This window comes from Panthera leo, chromosome A2 (genome assembly GCF_018350215.1).
Source record: "Panthera leo isolate Ple1 chromosome A2, P.leo_Ple1_pat1.1, whole genome shotgun sequence".
NCBI classification, from domain to species: Eukaryota; Metazoa; Chordata; class Mammalia; order Carnivora; family Felidae; genus Panthera; species Panthera leo.
Genome location: NC_056680.1, coordinates 122,865,952 through 122,884,706, shown reverse-complemented (window position 1 = coordinate 122,884,706; position 18,755 = coordinate 122,865,952). Strand labels below are relative to the sequence as shown.

Sequence of the window (18,755 nt, the reverse complement as noted above, 5' to 3'; positions counted from 1 at the left end):
AAATGACCACATATCTATTTCTAAAGTTTTATATCAAAGACTCAATTCAAATGTTTTAAACATGATTTATATTTATATAAGCACTCCCAATGTTAGGATTCATTTTACAGGGGGAGAAGAAAACCTTAACAATTCTTATAATAGCTATCAATTTGGGGGACCTAACAACATGATAAATCATGCTCCAAGAGCTTTTCAAGTAACTGTATCATTTAATCCTCGCTCCAGCTTCCACTTGGCAGATTCATAATAATCATGTGAACACTTGTGGAACTACAGTGGATCAAGAGCTCATCTACCGGCTGGTGGAGACCATGGCTGAGGCACAGGAGCAAAGACAAGACAATCCGGGGAATGGTGAAAAATGCTAGTGAAGTAAGGCCTCCAAGACCTTGAAGAGAAATGCACTCCCTGATCTTTTCCTTTTCCTACTCTATACCTTGGGGACCTGTGTTTGTGCTTTGCCCAGGGACCCCGCCATAGCTTCCTTTATACGCACTGCTACTCAAGCAGCCACAGTCATTCTTACTCTCGACTCTGAGGGAGAAGTATCCCATTTTCTCATTTCATGGCTCTTTCTCCACCACTCTTCAAATCCTGATTATCTCTGTTCCTCCTCATTCTTTTACTCTTCCTTCTTCATTAGGCTCCCTTATCTCTTTTTTCTTTTTTTTTTTTTTAATGTATGACACCACTTATTTTATTTTACTTTAAATATTTAGTTAGAGAGAGAGAGAGGAGAAAGAGACAGAGAGGGTTTGGGGGGGGGGGGGGGGGGGGGGGGGGGGGGGAGAGATTCCCAAGCAGGCTCTATGCTGACAGCACAGGAGCTCTATCTCACGAACCCATGAGATCATGATCTGAGCCGAAACCAGGAGTCAGTCACCCAACAGACTAAGCCACCCAGGGGCCCTTCTTTTTTACTCTAGAAACTAGCCCAAATATATAAATTATACATAAAGCTAGGATACTATTTTTAAAAGTTCTAAGTTTTCCTGAACTTGCTATTAAAAGAATTTCATTGAAATGAACACTATTTGCTTCTTCCCTAGCCTACTCAGAAGAAAAAAGAAGTCAATATTGTCATAAGTCATTTTGAGGTGATACATAAGGAATCTGTCTGATTTTCTTTCGTTTTCTAATGGTCTTTGATTTAAAAAAAAAAAAAAAAAAAAAAGATTTCTGGGGCGCCTGGGTGGCTCAGTCAGTTAAGCGACCAACTTCAGCTCAGGTCATGATCTCACAGTATGTGAGTTTGAGCCCTGCATCGGGCTCTGTGCTGACAGCTCAGAGCCTGGAGCCTGTTTCAGATTCTGTGTCTCCCTCTCTCTTTGACCATCCCTCATTCATGCTCTGTCTCTCTCTGTCTCAAAAGTAAATAAATGTTAAAAATAATTTAAAAAATAAATTAATTTAAAAAAACGATTTCTAACCCTGTTCTAAAGATTAAATATTAATCAAAATTAACAGAAAATTTGAGAGAAAAATAACTTGAAAAAAATGTTGCAAATTCATCTGAAAAAAAAGGATGACTCATACAAGTCTAAGCCTTATTCAGAATAAGTGTGAAATCTTAAAACTCCTCAATTTTGGATCATGGCAAGGGGTCAGCTCATTACTCTAAAGGCTTAACTTGGTTTAAAGTAGATATTGTCTTTCCTATGAAGTCACCAGCATCCACTTTACCACCTGTCTTCAACACAACATTCTTATTATTTTTTTTGAAAAGTTTAAATACTATGTATGTATATCCAGTTCTTATATTTGACACAGAAGTCAAAAAGTGCCTCAATTTTACCTCTATTTCTTTAGGTTATTTCTGCTTAGAACTAACATTTTTTTTTAAGTTTTTGTTTAAATTCCAGTAAGTTAATATACAGTGTAATATTACTTTCAGGTGTATACTATAGTGATTCAACACTTCCATACAATACCTGGCACTCATCTAAGCAAGTGCACTCCTTAATCCCCATCACCTATTTTACCCACCTCCCCATCTACCTCCCCTATAGATACAACATTCCTATATATATACTTTCTCCAGGATTTAATTTAGGCATGGTCAGTGCCACATAGTCCTCTGGTATGACTTCAGAGAAACAAAAAATAAACTGGTATCACAGACTCAACAGCTAAAATATTAGACTGAGAGTCAGGGACCTTAGGGTTAGGGTTCTAATTCTGGCTCTGCCCCTATATAGCAGAGTCAACTTAGAGAAGTCTTCCTAAATGTTATCTCTAAAATGAGAAAGTGAGACTATATGATCCTCAAAAATCTTTAAGTCTTATGAACTGGTTCTGTCAATCTAGCTCAGAAAATAAGCACTCCCAACATAAAATTATTTTCCCAAAATATAGTGTGAAAAGCAACCCCATAGTACCTCTGAGCTGTACTCTTTCTTTGCAGGCAGCTGAAGCCACCTAGTGGCCACAGAAATCCTACGTTCCAGTTCTGAGGAGCCCATTTCAACAGGGCAACCCTCTGTCCCTTCTGAGTTATGACTGTGGTCTATTCCCCATTCTCCAACCCCACTGAGGTCTGGAAACTCAATGAGTCTTCAGGAAACTCTAGAACACTAAAGACAAGATCTTTGGCTGGCTTCTCAGAGAATGAGATCATCAGTTTTCTTAACACAAAAGAGAATTTCCATTTTATCTTCACCCTTTGAGTGGTCCATAATATATGAAACCTAGTATGACCCAATACAAGTATCCCTCAGTATCCAAATTTATTTGGTCTTTAAGTTGAATAGCTTATTATTGAATCAATTTTGTTCCATTGTTTTACACAGCAAGTATCAACAATTTTGACACAAGAGATTTATCTAAAAATGCATCTAAACCTATTAAGTTTCTGAGTCCAGATAGAAAAAGAGTTTGAATAGTAGTGCATACATTTCTTTCTTCAGACTCTAAAAAATATATATATTACTACCACTCAACCTGCCCGAATATAAAAGGGAGGAGCCAGGCTTGGTCTTTCCCTCATGGGAAGAATTTAACAAAGGTCACCAGAATGTCTTAACAAAAAAGTATAAAATTTAAAGCAATTTATTTTTTCTTCAACCGCATCTGACTCACCACATATAATTTAGATAAAATAAAAGAAATTTAGACTTTAGATGAATTCATTTAACACTGCACAGTTTATTCCACAGGAACTAGAATAAGCTCTAAAAATTCTAAAATAAATGAGTGGAATTTCTGTCTAAAACACCTACGATGGAACAGGCACTTTGACTCTGGCCTATAGCACTACTTAATAAATAAGTAATGTCATCACTTGGTATCTTAAATCAAAGAACAAATTTTAAAATATATGTATCATTCCTAAAACTAAGCCAAATTTAAGTATAAAGAGAAAAAAGAAAAACACAATCAAGATTTTTTAACAATCTCTCCACTTAAAGAACATTTTGTTTAACAATATTATCCATTTGAGTTAATATGTAAGGTTCTGTGGATGATGGAATATTATGCTGGAGGAAGTCATCAAGTAAGTCAAGTAATGAGTACACTACTACTTATATCTTAAGAGTTAACATCGCCAAAACTAAGGTCCCCACATTACTGGCCCTTGAAGCACATCAGCTAACCCAAGGCACCAAAATAATGTATTTTATGAAGAACCAATGTCAAAGATGTTATATTCCTAGGACACATAATAATTTTGTGTATTTAGCAATGGGGCATGAAAATAAACAGCAGAGTTTGCTCAGGAATCTGAAAGTAATTGTTTCATCACTCAGTAAACAGATCCCTGCCTTAACAATACATTTGACCAAAATTCCAGATGGATTTTAAAAGTTAAATTTTAAAATATGAAACTACAAAAATATTTATCTGCCCTTGGGATGGAAAGACCTTTTACTGCAAGAAAGCAACGGAGGAAAACTACAAAGGAAAGGATCACTAAATTAAACAACAAAAAAAATTTTAAACGTGTTATATGCTTTAAAAAATATAGTAAAAAAGAACAAAAGACAAACAAACTGGGAAATCATTGGCAACCAATGAAAACTACATAATATAAGTTGAAACATATGACATTGTGAATATTCGTTTTTGACCTATAAAAACCATCTTATGTTTCATCTAATATCTAAAGAACTCACAAAAAAAATCTTACCAATCAATGAAAATGAGATTATGTTCCAAAAGGAAAAGGTAAAAGGAAATGTACAATTCATAATTAAAAATAAGTCAGGGGTGCCTGGGTGGCGCAGTCCTTTAAGTGTCCAGCTTCAGCTCAGGTCATGATCTTGCAGTTCGTGGGTTCCAGCCCCACAATGGGCTCTGTGCTGACAGCTCAGAGCCTGGAGCGTGCTTCAGATTCTGGGTCTCGCTCTCTCTGCAATCCCCACACCCCCCTCCCCATGATCTGTCTCCCTCTCAAAAATAAATGAACATTAAATCTTTTTTAATAAAAAAGTAAAAAAAAAAAAATTTTAACAAAAATAAGTCAATAGATGAAAAAATTTCAAAATTAAAGAAATACATATTTTTAAAATTATTTTTAAAAAGCTGTATTTGATTATTGAATACCTTAAACTAGTAGAAAACATTGTGTTTAATAATCAGTCCTGCTGTTACAAAAGGTACACGAAGATAAAAACTCTCATACACTCCCAATGTAAATGTAAATTTGTTAAATATGCTGTTAGTGTTCATTTTAGAAAATCAAAAGCCTTAAAAATGTTCATTGCCTTTTACACAGTAATCGACTTCCACAGTTATTAAGGAAATTTAGAAACAACCCAAATGGTAGGAAAAAGAGGAAATATTTTTTAAAGCATAGTGTATATATAATGGAAAATTGAGAAGCCATTAAATAGCTATATATATATAGAGATATCTATATATAGATACATGGAGAGAGATTGATTTGGTCAACTGCAATATAACATTGCAGGTGCTATGGCACAGTTGGAAGACAGTGCTGTTACTATGCATGTGGAAACAAAACAAAGGTAGAAGGCACAGAAGCTGAATCCTGACCTACAAGTAGATCCTGGGACATGGAAAAAAACAAACCAAAAAGGGCAGACTCTGGCTTTGGTGAACTCACTCAGTCTTACTACTTTAAATACCCTTTTTGTGCCAGCTCCCATATTTATATCTCCAGACAGAACTGTCTCTAAGTCTAGCTGTGTACATCCAGCAGCCTACGTGACATCTCCACTTGGAAGGCCAGCCAACAGCTGAAGTTGAACATAGCTACAACTGAGTTCCTGATTTTGACTCCTCCCCTCCAACTCAAACCTGTCCCTCCCTCAAGCTTACATATTTCCAAGACAAGGAGATGTATTAAACATTCAGTGAAATAAAGAAGTCCACAGTGGCTGGAACAAAGAAAGTTCAGAGGAAGATTAGGTAAAGACGGGACCAAGAAATTACACAGAGTTAAATCATAGAGTCTCTTGTAAACTTTGTTAAAAATTGTGCATTTTATCCTCAAGCAATGGCAAATCACAAGACGTTTTTAAGTATAGGAGTGAGGAGTGATTCATCTTTGACAAAGATCTCTTCTGGCTGCAATGTGGAGAAACCACTCTGGGTGGAGTTAATATATTAAGTCTAAGTGAGGAAAGTGGTGGCCCACGAAAAAATGATGGAAATGGAGAGAAGACGATAGATCAAAACATATTTAGGAGGTATGACCACATCATTTCAGTTAATCCCCCCAATAATCTTATGAGGAAAAAACACTGCCTCTACTTTACCAAAAAAAAAAAAAAAAAAAAAAAAGAATGAAACCCAGAGAAGAGAAAATAATAGACCATGGTTACCTGGAGATAATAAGCAGAGAAGCAGAGGAGCAGAAAGCTGCAGGCTGTCTCACTTCAAATCAGAAGCAATGCACTATCACATAGTGGCCCACAATAGATAGTAAATGATGCTTCATACAAATGATTTCTTTTAGAGTAGACTATGCATTCAGCACATATAAAATGCTAAATGTATTTAACAGAATTGTGTTTTAAATACAGAAACTACAGAAGGGGGTTCATTTCATTATTTTTCTAAGCATAATACCTAAGTGTTAAAGAATCAAATATGAAAAATAGGGATGCCTGGGTGGCTTAATCAGTTAAGCATCTGACTTAATCTCAGCTCAGATTGTGAGATCAAGCCCCAAATCCAGCTCTGTGCTGGGTGTGGAGACTGCTTGGGATCTTCTTTCTCTTCCTCCCCTCTGCCCTTTCCCCATTTGTACACATACACACACACAAGCACTCTCTCTCTCAAAAATAATAATAATAATAATAATAATAATAATAATAATAATAAAATAAGGAAAATATAAAAGGAAAAGAGGCCAATTCTACACAAAATGTCATGTAACTGATATTTGCCTTTAATCTACAAAGTTAAATATGAAATGATTATAGTTATTTCCTCATGTTGAAATGGAATTAGCTGACACACCTGGTTGAATTCTATAGCAAGAGCACATTTGATACCATTTAGAAGTTGTTATTGTCAGCAGGTTCTGACTTTGTACATTCAGAAAAAATTTAAAATCTCTTGATGAAAGTTACCAATTGTTAAAATTATCTGAGTTTTAAAGTAGATGAATGAATATCTACAGAATCTAACAGGGATGTGGCTCTCTCATTAGTTTTTGTGAAGACAAGGATGTCTTAAAAAAGAAATAATTTTCATGTTAGAGATACCTCAAATTATAATTACTCTTATGATTAAACCAGCTTTAGATTCTTTAGTGCCTCTACCAAACTAACAATGAAACAGAAAACAAAAGCAGAGAGCGCACAATTTTGTTCTACTTTCTTTCTTATTTACCTCTCATTTCTCTACTGTATTTCATTTACTAGACATTCATTCATTAAACATCTTGAAACACCTACTATATGCAGGATACCATCTGAGGTGCTACAGAGCATGCACAAATTAATTGAAACCAGAAATTAGCTCAAAAAAATTACAAGCCTATAAAGGAATAAAACATGCTCCCTGATAAGAATAATATGACATGGAAGACATAAGTGTCATAAGACAATTATAAAGTACTTTAGTATTCAAAAGTAGCAATGTTGTTTCTAGCCAGGAGGATCAGGGAAATTTCATTGATGGAAAATGAAACTGAATCTGGAACACTGGAATAGCTTATTTTTTTTAAGTTTATTTATTTATTTTGAGAGAGAGAGTGCATGCGAGAGCAAGGGAGGGATAGAGAGACAGGGAGAGAGAATCACAAGCAGGCTCTGCAAGAGCAGCACTGAGCCTGACAAGGGCTTGAAATCATAGACTGTGAGATCATGACCTGAGCCAAGATCATGACCTGAGCCGAAACCAAGAGTTGGACACTTAACCAACTGAGCCTACCCAGGAGGCCCTGGAATATAGCTTATTCTTCAGTGATTGTTTTCTGAAACCTGAATTAATTCATATTGTGATTTGGAAGCAAGGAAATGATATCAATAGAACCCTGAGGTTGGTTCATACTCAATTTTTGTTGCTACCTGAATGCTCTGAACCTCCACGCAGCCACAAGAAAGCAGAGTACGTGTCGGCACACGATGTGCCATTCTTCTGCTGTCCTTCACAGCCCAGTTTGCACACATGTCCTGCACTGACGGTGTTTCCTATGGTTCTGAAGATCAGTGTGCACTTTGCTCTGGTCTCCTCAACACTTCCTTCAAGCTACCCTCACCTTTCTATTTAAAAGTAAAGTCCTATTTTATTATGATTATTATTATGGTTTGTTTTTTTTTTCTTTTTCACTTGGTGGGTTTTGTTTTGCTGACTTTTTTGGTGCTCCAATTACAAAATTATATAAATTTTAAGTGATTCATCTCATGAAAATTTATTTTTTAAAACCTTCTTACTGGTATACCTGAAACTAATGTTAACACTGTGTATCAACTATACCACAATTAAAAAAAAAAAAAAACTTCTTGCAGCTAATTTGTAATTTATGACATTATAACATAAACACTTGTAATATTTGAACCTATTAAACTTAGAGAGTAGGTATAAAGAATATCGAGGATGAAGGACATGAGGGAATAACAACACGAAAGGAGAAAAGTTCAGACTACATATGAGAAAGAACACGAAGCCTGAATGTGGAACAAGTGAAGGCATTTTGAGCAAAAATATGCTTTAAAAAGATATATCTTAAAAGACTTAATATAGCTTAAAAACAGAAAGGTTGATTCTCACCAAAACGACCTATAAAATCCCTCAGCTTTTTTTTTTTTTTTTTTTTTTAAGAAACGAACAAGCTGAGGACGCCTGGGTGGCTGAGTCAGTTACGAAAAGAAACTCTTGAGGGGCGCCTGGGTGGCTCATTCGGTTACGCGTCTCACTTCGGCTCAGGTCATGATCTCACCGTCTGAGGTCAAGCCTCATGTCTGGCTCTGTACCCACAGCTCAGAGTCTGGAGCCTGTTTCGGATTCTATGTCTCTGTCTCTCTCTCTCTCTCTCTCAAATAATAGAATATATCCAACTTTTTATTTCCAATTTTATTATGGTTTTCTAATATCCCTTCCATATTCCTTCTAATTACCAAATAATAAAGCAATGCCAAAAGTAGTGGGAAGATACAGTATGCAGGTGGTAGCTGCCACCTGACACTGAGCCCTCCGTGTGGACACGCCAAGAAAGCTAGTATGCCAACATATTCTCTCCCATGGAAAAGAAAAAAGTTTTCTAAACAACAAGTTTAATACAATAAATTTTTCCATAAGTAAAACTAGATATTGGAGTCCTTCCTTGACAAATGAAAAAAGACATGATTCTATGCCATGATTTTCTAGTGTATTAAGCCCTTACAGGAATTAAGTCAGGCACTAAACAAACCACCTGTGTATTTTTAGCACATATGTGCTGAGGAGTTAATTTTGCAGTTTTTAAAAATAATTATGCCTTGTTTGTCCTTTCCTGCATGACTATCTCTCAGGCAAAGCTTCATACCTGCCAGTTGTTTTTGTTTGTTTGTTTTTTGTTTTTAAAGATTTTATTTTTAAGTAATGTCTACACCCAACATGGGGCTCAAACTCATAACCTAGAGGTCAAGAGTCACACGCTCTACCAAGTAAGCCAGCCAGATAGCCCTAAGGCAAAGATTCACACCAATATACTTTGATATACTTAGCTCCTACTGCATATGAAAATTTAGGTCGCAGAAGAATCAAATGTAGAATATAAATTTCCCGACTCACAATGAGGTATTTTTTTACCCACCATTCCATGTTGACTTCCCAAGAACGAAAAATTTTAAACAATTTCTAAGGGGCAATTTGAGGTTTATGTAAATGGTTTTCAGTTATTGCTATCTATAATTAGCCTCATGATAATCAAGAGCTCTATTATTTAATGGGAGAGACATGGTAATTAGAATGTCTAAGAGAAGAACAAGTAAAATGTGGGAGCCAAGGCCAGCTTCCAAAGATATCAAAGTAGCAAAAACTCTGCAAAAATAAGTTGTCACAGCAAATTGCAGAAATTACAGAGGTTTCACTGGGGAGACAGAACAAAATATCTCCTGTAGTAATTTCAAAGCATCAAGAACTCAAGAGATTAGGCTGTTCTTTCAAAACTTCTTTCAAATTCTTATTAGACTTACTAGAAAGTCAACACAAGACTACATACTGAATCTAATTATGTTCACAGACTAAACAAGTAAATTGCTAACCAGAAAAAAAAAAAAAAGACGTAACTCCTTAGAAGTGCCTATTTTGCACTGGGGAAGCAAATTATATTTATAAGGATTTGACTCAACTCTAACTTCTTTCATTAATGAAAAAAATATGTATTTATTTAGCACCTACTATATTCAAGCACCATTCTAAATGTTAAAGATAAGCACTTTACGGGGCGCCTGGGTGGCGCAGTCGGTTAAGCGTCCGACTTCAGCCAGGTCACGATCTCGCGGTCCGTGAGTTCGAGCCCCGCGTCGGGCTCTGGGCTGATGGCTCGGAGCCTGGAGCCTGTTTCCGATTCTGTGTCTCCCTCTCTCACTGACCCTCCCCTGTTCATGCTCTGTCTCTCTCTGTCCCAAAAATAAATAAAAAACATAAAAAAAAAAAAAAAAAAAAAAAAAAGATAAGCACTTTACACTGGTCACTCCCCTCAAAGACCTTAGAGTACAGTGGGCAATACAGACATGTAAATCAAGCAAGAATGTACAAGGCACACTCTGATGGATAATGGATGTAAGTAAGGGAGCCAATAGAAACAACCGAGGGGCACCTGGGTGGCTCAATCAGTTAAGCGTCTAACATCGGCTTAGGTCATGGTCTCAGGATTCTTGGGTTTGAGACCCACATTGGGCTCTCTGCTGACAGCCTGTTTGGGATCCTCTCTCCTTCTCCCTCTCTCTCTGCCCCTCCCCCACTTGCTCTCTCTAAATAAATAAACTTTCACAAATTTAAAAACAAAAAAGAAATAAATGAGAAACATCAAATCAGATAGTGAGAGAATGTTTCCTAGAGGAAATAACACAAGCAGGAACTGGATAAGAAAAGGAGCAGAGCATTACAGCCAAATGCTCTCGATGAAAGAAACATACACACAGCACAAAATACCAGACATTCAGGAAAAGTGTTTTAGTAAGACTAGAATCACTCATTCAATATCTATTGAGTATCATGGGGTTTCTGGGTGGCTCAGTTGGTTGAGTGGCCGGCTCTTGATTTCAGCTCATGGAAACATGATCCCAGGGTCATAGGATGGAGCCCACGTCAGTCTCCACACTGAGCATGAAGCCTGCTTGGGATTCTCTCTCCTCAGCCCCTCTTCCCCATTCATGTTGTCTCTCTAAAATTAAAAAAAAATTTTTTTTTAATTAAAAAAAAAATGTGTATCTATTTGGTATCAAAGTTATGACAGGCACAGTTCTCAGAGTGACAATCAGTGAAGAAGTCACACAAAAATCCCTATCTTCTAGGAGCTCACATTCTAGTAAAGAGAAATACAATGAAAGAAAGAAAGAAAGAAAGAAAGAAAGAAAGAAAGAAAGAAAGAAAGAAAGAAAGTGTGTTCAAAGACAACAATTGCTATGGGGAAAAAGAATGCAAGTAAAGTTAAGACTCCAATTGGACCTAAGAGGAAGGGCATGATCTTCATAGGTGTTAAGACCAGGGAGGTCATTCCAGAAAAGTGGAATAGCATGAGCATAAGTATAATAATGCCCCTGTTTCTATCAGCCAGAAAGTCTATTTCTCCCTAAAAGAATTCAGATAGGAAGGTAGTTGATAGGGACACCTGGGTGGCTCAGTTTGTTAAGCCACTGACTCTTGATTTTGGCTCAGCTCATGATCTCATGGTTTGTGGGATCAAGCCCCAGGTCAGGCTCTATGCTCAGAGTGCTGGGTCAGCTTGGGATTCTTTCTCTCCCTCTCCCTCTGCCCCTCCCCTGCACTCACTCGCTTGCTCTATGTCTCAAAATAAATAAATAAATAAATAAATAAATAAATAAATAAATAAATAAAACTTAAAAAAAGAAAAGAAATCAAGGGTTTACCAAAAAAAAAAAGAAGAAGAAGAAGAAGAAAGAAAGAAAAATGATGATAAAAATTAAAGGTAGCTTTGAATGTCTTACACAGAATTGTAGGCCTTACCTCACAAGTAATGGAAAGCCACTGAAAGATTCCAACGGAGGAAAAACAACAAATTTTCTCAGTCTCCCTCAATTTCCATGTGATTTCTGACAGAACTGATCGTGTCCCTCCCATTCACTCACTCAATAGGCATTCATTGTGCAGCTATTGATACTATGTCAAAAATAATATTTTTAAAGTAACACTGTATTATGCATCATAAAAGTTTACAGAGGTGTGGCTCATGTCCAGTCACTAACACAAAATACTAAGTTAATCTTGTGAAACTAAAAGGCTTCATGGAGAATTTGAAAAACAAATAGAATTTAAACAAAAAGAGATGGACAAGGGTGCCTGGGTCACTCAGTTGGCTGAGTGTCTGACTTCGGTTTGTGTCAAGATCTCACTGCTCATGCGTTTGAGACCTGCATCAGGCTCTGTGCTGACAGCTCAGAGCCTGGAGCCTACTTAAGATTCTGTGTCTCCCTCTCTCTCTCTGTCCCTTGCCCACTTGTCTCTCTCTCAAAAGTGAATAAACATTAAAAACACTTTTTTTCAAACAAAAAGGGATGGACAGAATAAAGGTATTTTGGGTAAAGAAGCAGCATTAGCACAGGTTTAGAGGTACATAATCATGTCATTGCAAGTGCAGTATAGGTAAATCATGGCAAGAAACTTTTTGCCTAAGAGTTAATTCAGAAAAAATCCAAGTGTTTCTAGGCCACATTACTCTTCTTTCAAAATTAAAATAGCTTTAATATGCCCCATGGGGGAAAGTATATTTCTTACTATTTAAATTAACATTCTATTGAATAGAAGAATGTCATGGGGGGGGGGGGGGGGAGGAATAATGGTCACTGTTTTTAAGCCACTAAAATGTTAAAATACAAATACTTGGTTTTTGTTTTTTGAGGAGAAAAATATACCAGCTTTCTAATAGCTCATGCAGTTAGCAGGGTATGTGTGTAAGGAAACTTGTGCAGAGCAAAGGGAAGACTACAAATGCAAATGGGCCAGACCAGGATAGTTCCTGAATGCTGTGAGCACTGTCTCTTAGTAAGGCAGTAACACAATTAGAGGGCATTTTCGAAATGGAATCTCCAGTAAAATACAAATCTAGGGGCTTTGATTAAGCATCCAACTCTTGGTTTTGGCTCACGTCAAGATATCAAGGTTCCAGTTTGGTTCCTGAGTTCAAGCACCAAATCAGGCTCTGCACTGACAGCAAAGAGTCAGCTTGGGATTCTCCATCTCCCTCTCTCTCTGCCCCTTCGCTTCTCACGTAAATAAAATAGGGACGCCTGGGTGTCTCAGTTGGTTAAGCGTCTGACTTTGGCTCAGGTCATGATCTCACGGTTTGTGGGTTTGAATCCCACTTCCAGCTCTGTGCTGACAGCTCAGAGCCTGGAACCTGCTTTAGATCCTGTGTCTCCCTCTCTCTCTGCCCCTCCCTGACTCATGCTCGCTCACATGCAGGCTCTCCCTCTCCCTCTCTCTCTCTCAAAAATAAGTAAACATAAAAATTTTTTTAGTAAATAAATAAATGGAAAATAAAATAAAACGCAAATCTGATCACTTCATTCCTTGGCTTAGAAACCTCCTATGCCTTGCTTCCCAATTAAAATTCAAATCCTATAAACAAAGCTATGATCTGACCCCAGCTCACTTCACTGGCCTCTCTAGTCAGCTCCTTCCCCCATCCACTCTCCCATCCCCCATTCCAACCTCACACACACACACACACACACACACACACACACACACACACACACACACACACCCCAGCCTTCCACCACACAGGCCTTATTCCATTTCTTCGGGATTGTCATTCTCCATGCCCTTTTGGTGCCTGGTACATGCTTCCTCCCCTCTCCTTATGAAGTATCTTTGTCCAGTTCAAGCCTACTCATTCTCCAGATTTCAACCCAAATGTCAGAAAATTTTCCCCTGACCTCATATTCTAGGTCAGGCCTCTCGTTATATGCTCCAAAAGTACCAAGCACTATCTATTCCTTCATAGAGTTTTTTGCTGTTGAAATAATATATTTATTTCTGTAATTATAAATTTAATCTTGGTCTCCCCAACTACAAGTTCCATGAATTCAGTGACCATGATTTCTTTGCTCATAAATGCATCCCCAGAACCTAGCACAGTAAGTGGCAAAGAGAGGGAGGGAAGCTAAACAAACACCCACTGAATTAATTAAATGAAGAAAAGCCAAATAATTCTGTTGTGGGGGCTATCCCATGCATTGCAGGATGTTTAGCAGCTTCCCTGGACTGCACCTACTAAATACCAGTAATAACTCTCCTCTCCCCACTTTAAAAAAGAAATTAGTGTTTATTTATTTTTGAAAGAGAGAGAGAGAGAGAGAGAGAGAGCGAGCATGAGCAGGGGAGGAGCAGAGAGAGGGAGATGCAGAATCCAAAGCAGGCTCTAGCTGTCAGCACAGGGCTGAACTAGGGGCCCAAACCTACAAACCCTAAGATCATGACCTGACCTGAAGTCAGATGCTTAACTGACTGAGCTACCCAGGCACCCCTCTTCTTCCTTCACTATGACAACTAAAAATGTCCTTTGGAAGACAAAATCTCTCCCGGTTGAGAACCACTGAGGTAGGTGATTATACATTCTGGTTTTGTACAAGACAGTCTCTGTTTATACCTGTTGTTCTGGTAAATTAATTTTTTAATGTTTATTCATTTTTAAAAAATTTTTTAACATTTATTCATTTTTGAGAGAGAGAGAGAGACAGAGAGAGAGAGAGAGCAGGGGAGGGGCAGAGAGAGAGAGGGAGACACAGGATCTGAAGCAGGCTCCAGGCTCCAAACTGCCAGCACTGAGCCTGATGCAGGGCTCAAACTCACAAACTGAACTCACAAACCAGGAGATCATGACTTGAGACAAAGTCAGACACTTAACGGAGACATATAGCCAACCTAATGTTTATTCATTTTTGAGAGACAGAGATAGGGCATAAGCAGAATAGGGGCAGAGAGAGAGAGGGAGACACAGAATCTGAAGCAGACTCCCAGTACTGAGCTGTCAGCTGTCGAGCCGACTCGGGACTCAAACCACAAACCGTAAAATCATAACCTAAGCCGAAGTTGGGTGCTTAACTAAGCCACCCAGGCACCCCTTTTTTTCAATATTTTAAGTCCTTTCAAATTATTCATAGCACCCATGTTTATTCTCAGAATATCCCAGTTTGGATGATAAGTTATACTGTCATCTTATCTCGATGTATCTTTATGGGTTCTCTTGCCCAGAATAAGTGAACTATTATGTGCATGATGACCATGGTTTTACTTCTAACACAGCAGAAATGATATCATTAACGTTATTTCCGACAAATATGGTTTAAAACAACCACAAAAAAAAAAAAATCTATGTAGTAGGGTTTGGAATTCATAGAAACAGTATAATGACAATGGACAAAAGAAATATGGCAGGGACAGAATGTATAATCGAACATGACAATTAATTAAGTGTAGAAAAAGAATGAGAGAAGTCAAAGAAGATTTCTAAGTTTTAGCCTGGGAAAGCTGGGTGTAAATCCATCTATGAAGACTAGATATACAACAGAAGAAGGGTTGGATTTTGTGGGGTAAATGGGGAGGTGAAATAGATAGCAAGGCTGCATTGTGAGGCACCTCCTCAATACTCAGGTGACCCCCCACCGCCCCCACAGACATGTGGAAGAACAGTCTTGTAGACACACAGATCTTTATCATGATCCACTCCACTCCTTTGGCTCTAATGCCACTGGACTTCCCTTACTTTTCTAACTACTATTTGGGTTTCTTCAAGAGTCTTCTTCTTGCCTCCTAATTAAGAGATTCCCTAAACACTATTCATATACCTTTGTTCTTCCCACTCACGGTGAACTCTGAGAATTCAAAATTCTATTAGCTATTACAACCATGCTAACAATTGCCAGCCTTATTCCTAACCGTAATCTAAAAAATCATGCAGCCAGATGCTTCTGAATATTTCTACTTGAATTATATTAACTGACATGTGTATGAGTCTTTCTAGCTTAAAAAGGACCTTTGCATACATTTATTTCCAACTATATACCTCAGTCATCTTAATTCAACATGCTGAAACTAAACTTTTCTTTCTCATAAAACTGGTTCTTTTTCTAAGTTTTCCATCTCTTTCAATATTTCTACAATTAACCTCACCACCATGTCCCAAATAATGACCATAATTCTTTCTCAGCTTCATGGCTCTATATTAAAAGTCACCAAATGCACCAGAAAAAGCATTTGACAAAATTCAATATCCATTTATGATAAAAACTCTCAACAAAGAGGATATAGAGGGAATGTGCCTCAACATAATAAACATCATATATCACAAGCCTCCGGGTAATACCATACTCAATGAAAAGCTGAAAGCCTTTCCTCTAGCATCAGGAACATGAAAAGGAGACCCATTATTGCCACTTTTATTTAACAGAGTGTCGGAAGTCCTAGGCATGAAAGAAATAAAAGGCATCTGAATAGAAAAGGAAGAAATAAAACTTTCACTATTCACAGAAGACATGATATTATATATAGAAAACTCTGAAGACTCCATCAAAAGACAATAAACAAATTCAATACAGGAATACTACAGGATACAAAATCAACACACAAACGTCTGTTGTATCTCTACACACTAATAAACTATAAAAAGTAAAAAAATTAAGAAATTTATAAATTAACAATCCCATTTATAATTGCATCAAAAAGAATAAATACCTAGTAATACATTTAACCAAGGAGATGAAAGATCTGTATATGAAAACTGCAAGACATTAATGAAAAAAATCAAAGACATAAATAAATAGAAAGATAGTCTGTGCTCATGGATTGGAAGAATCAATATTGTTAAAATGTCCATAATATCAAAAGCAATCTACAGATTCAATGAAATCCCTATCAATATTCCAATGGCATTTTTCAAAGAAATGGAACAAATAACTCTGAAATTTGTATGAAACCAGAAAAAAACCTGCACAGCCAAAGCAATCTTCTGAAAGAAGAACAAAACTGGAAGCATCATGCTGCCTGATTCCAAACTATATTACAAAGCTATAGAAATTAAAATAGTACAGTACTGGCATAAAAACAAACTCATAGATCAATGGAACACAGAAGACAGTCCAGAATTAACTCACACATACAAGGTCAATTAACTTACAACAAAGGAGCCAAGAATGTACATTGTGGAAGGACAGTCTCTTCTATAAATAGTGCTAGAAAAACTGTAGAGCTACATGAAAAACCACAACCACTATCTTACATCATACACAAAAATTAACTCAAAAAAGGATGAAAGACTGGAACACAAGACCACAAAACTCATGGGGCGGGGGGGGGAACACAGGTAGTAAACTCCTTGACATAGGTCTTGGCAATGACTTGGGCTAGACCATATCTAATGACTGGATGGACACACTGACCGTGATAATTCTTTAGCAAAAAACCACTTAAGACAAAGAATTTCAGAAACTCACTGATGTCTATTTTCTCACCTACTCCTGCATAAATGTTTAGGCTAATCTTTTTATTTTATTTTTTAAATTTACATCCAAATTAGTCAGAATATAGTGGAACAATGATTTCAGGAGTAGATTCCTTAATGCCCCTTACCCATTTAGGCCATCCCCCCTCCCACAACCCCTCCAGTAACCCTCTGTTTGTTCTCCATAATTATGAGTGTCTTATGTTTTGTCCCCCTCCCTGTTTTTATATTATTTTTGTTTCCCTTCCCTTATGTTCATCTGTTTTGTCTCTTAAAGTCCTCATATGAGTAAAGTCATATGATATTTGTCTTTCTCTGACTAATTTCGCTTAGCATAATACCCTCCAGTTCCATCCACATACTTGCAAATGGCAACATTTCATTCTTTTTGATTGCCGAGTAATACTCCATTGTGTATATATACTACATCTTCTTTATCCATTCATCCATCAATGGACATTTGGGCTCTTTCCATACTTTAGCTATTGTTGATAGTGCTGCTATAAACATTGGGGTGCATGTGTCCCTTCGAAACAGCACACCTGCATCCCTTGGAAAAATGCCTAGTGGTGCAACTGCTGGGTCATAGGGTAGTTCTATTGTTAGTTTTTAGAGGAACCTCCATACTGTTATCCAGAATGGATGCCCCAGCTTGTATTCCCACCAGCAGTGCAAAAGAGATCCTCTTTCTCCACATCCTTACCAACATCTGTTGTTGCCTGAGTTGTTAAGGTTAGCCATTTTGACAGGTGTGAGGTGGTATCTCATTGTGGTTTTGATTTGTATTTCCCTGATGATGGTGATATCGGGCATTTTTTCATGTGTCAGTTGGCCATATGGATGTCTTCTTTGGAGAAGTGTCCATTCATGTCTTTTGCCCATTTCTTCACTGGGTTATTTGTTTTTTGGGTGTTTAGTTTGATAAGTTCTTCATAGATTTTGGATACTAACCCTTTCTCTGATATGTCGTTTGCAAACATCTTCTCCCATTCTGTCGGTTGCCTTTTATTTTGCTGATTGTTTCCTTCACTGTGCAGAAGGTTTTTATTTTGATGAGGTCCCAGTAGTTGATCTTTGCTTTTGTTTCCCTTGCCTCTGGAGACATGTTGAGTAAGAAGTTGCTACAGCCCAGATCAAAGAGGTTTTTTCCTGCTTTCTCCAAGAGGATTTTGATGGCTTCCTATCTTACATTTAGGTCTTTCATCCAGTTTGAGTTTATTTTTGTGTATGGTGTAAGAAAGTGGTCCAGATTGATTCTTCTGCATGTCACTGTCCAGTTTTCCCAGCACCACTTGCTGAAGAGACTGTCTTTATTCCATTGGATATTCTTCCCTGCTTTGTTCAAAGATTAGATGGCTATAGGTTTGTGGGTCCTTTTCTGGATTCTCTATTCTGTTCCATTGATCTATTCTGTTCTCTACTGTCTGTTCTTGTGCCAGTACCATACTGTGTTGATGATTACAGCTTTGTAGTATAGCTTGAAGTCCGGGATTGTGATGCCTCCTGCTTTGGTTTTCTTTTTCAAGATTGCTTTGGCTATTCAGGATCTTTTCTGGTTCCAAACAAATTTTAGGATTATTTGTTCTAGCTCTGTAAAGAATGCTGGTGTTATTTAGATAGGGATTGTATTGAATATGTAGATTGCTTCGGGTAGTATCGACATTTTAACAAT

General features: G+C 37.3%; 1 protein-coding gene across 6 annotated transcripts in view; it reads right to left on the bottom strand.

Annotated features, from left to right (window-relative positions):
- BBS9 (Bardet-Biedl syndrome 9) overlaps positions 1-18,755 on the bottom strand; it is a 434,296-nt gene that overhangs the window by 257,055 nt on the left and 158,486 nt on the right. The window lies entirely within an intron of this gene.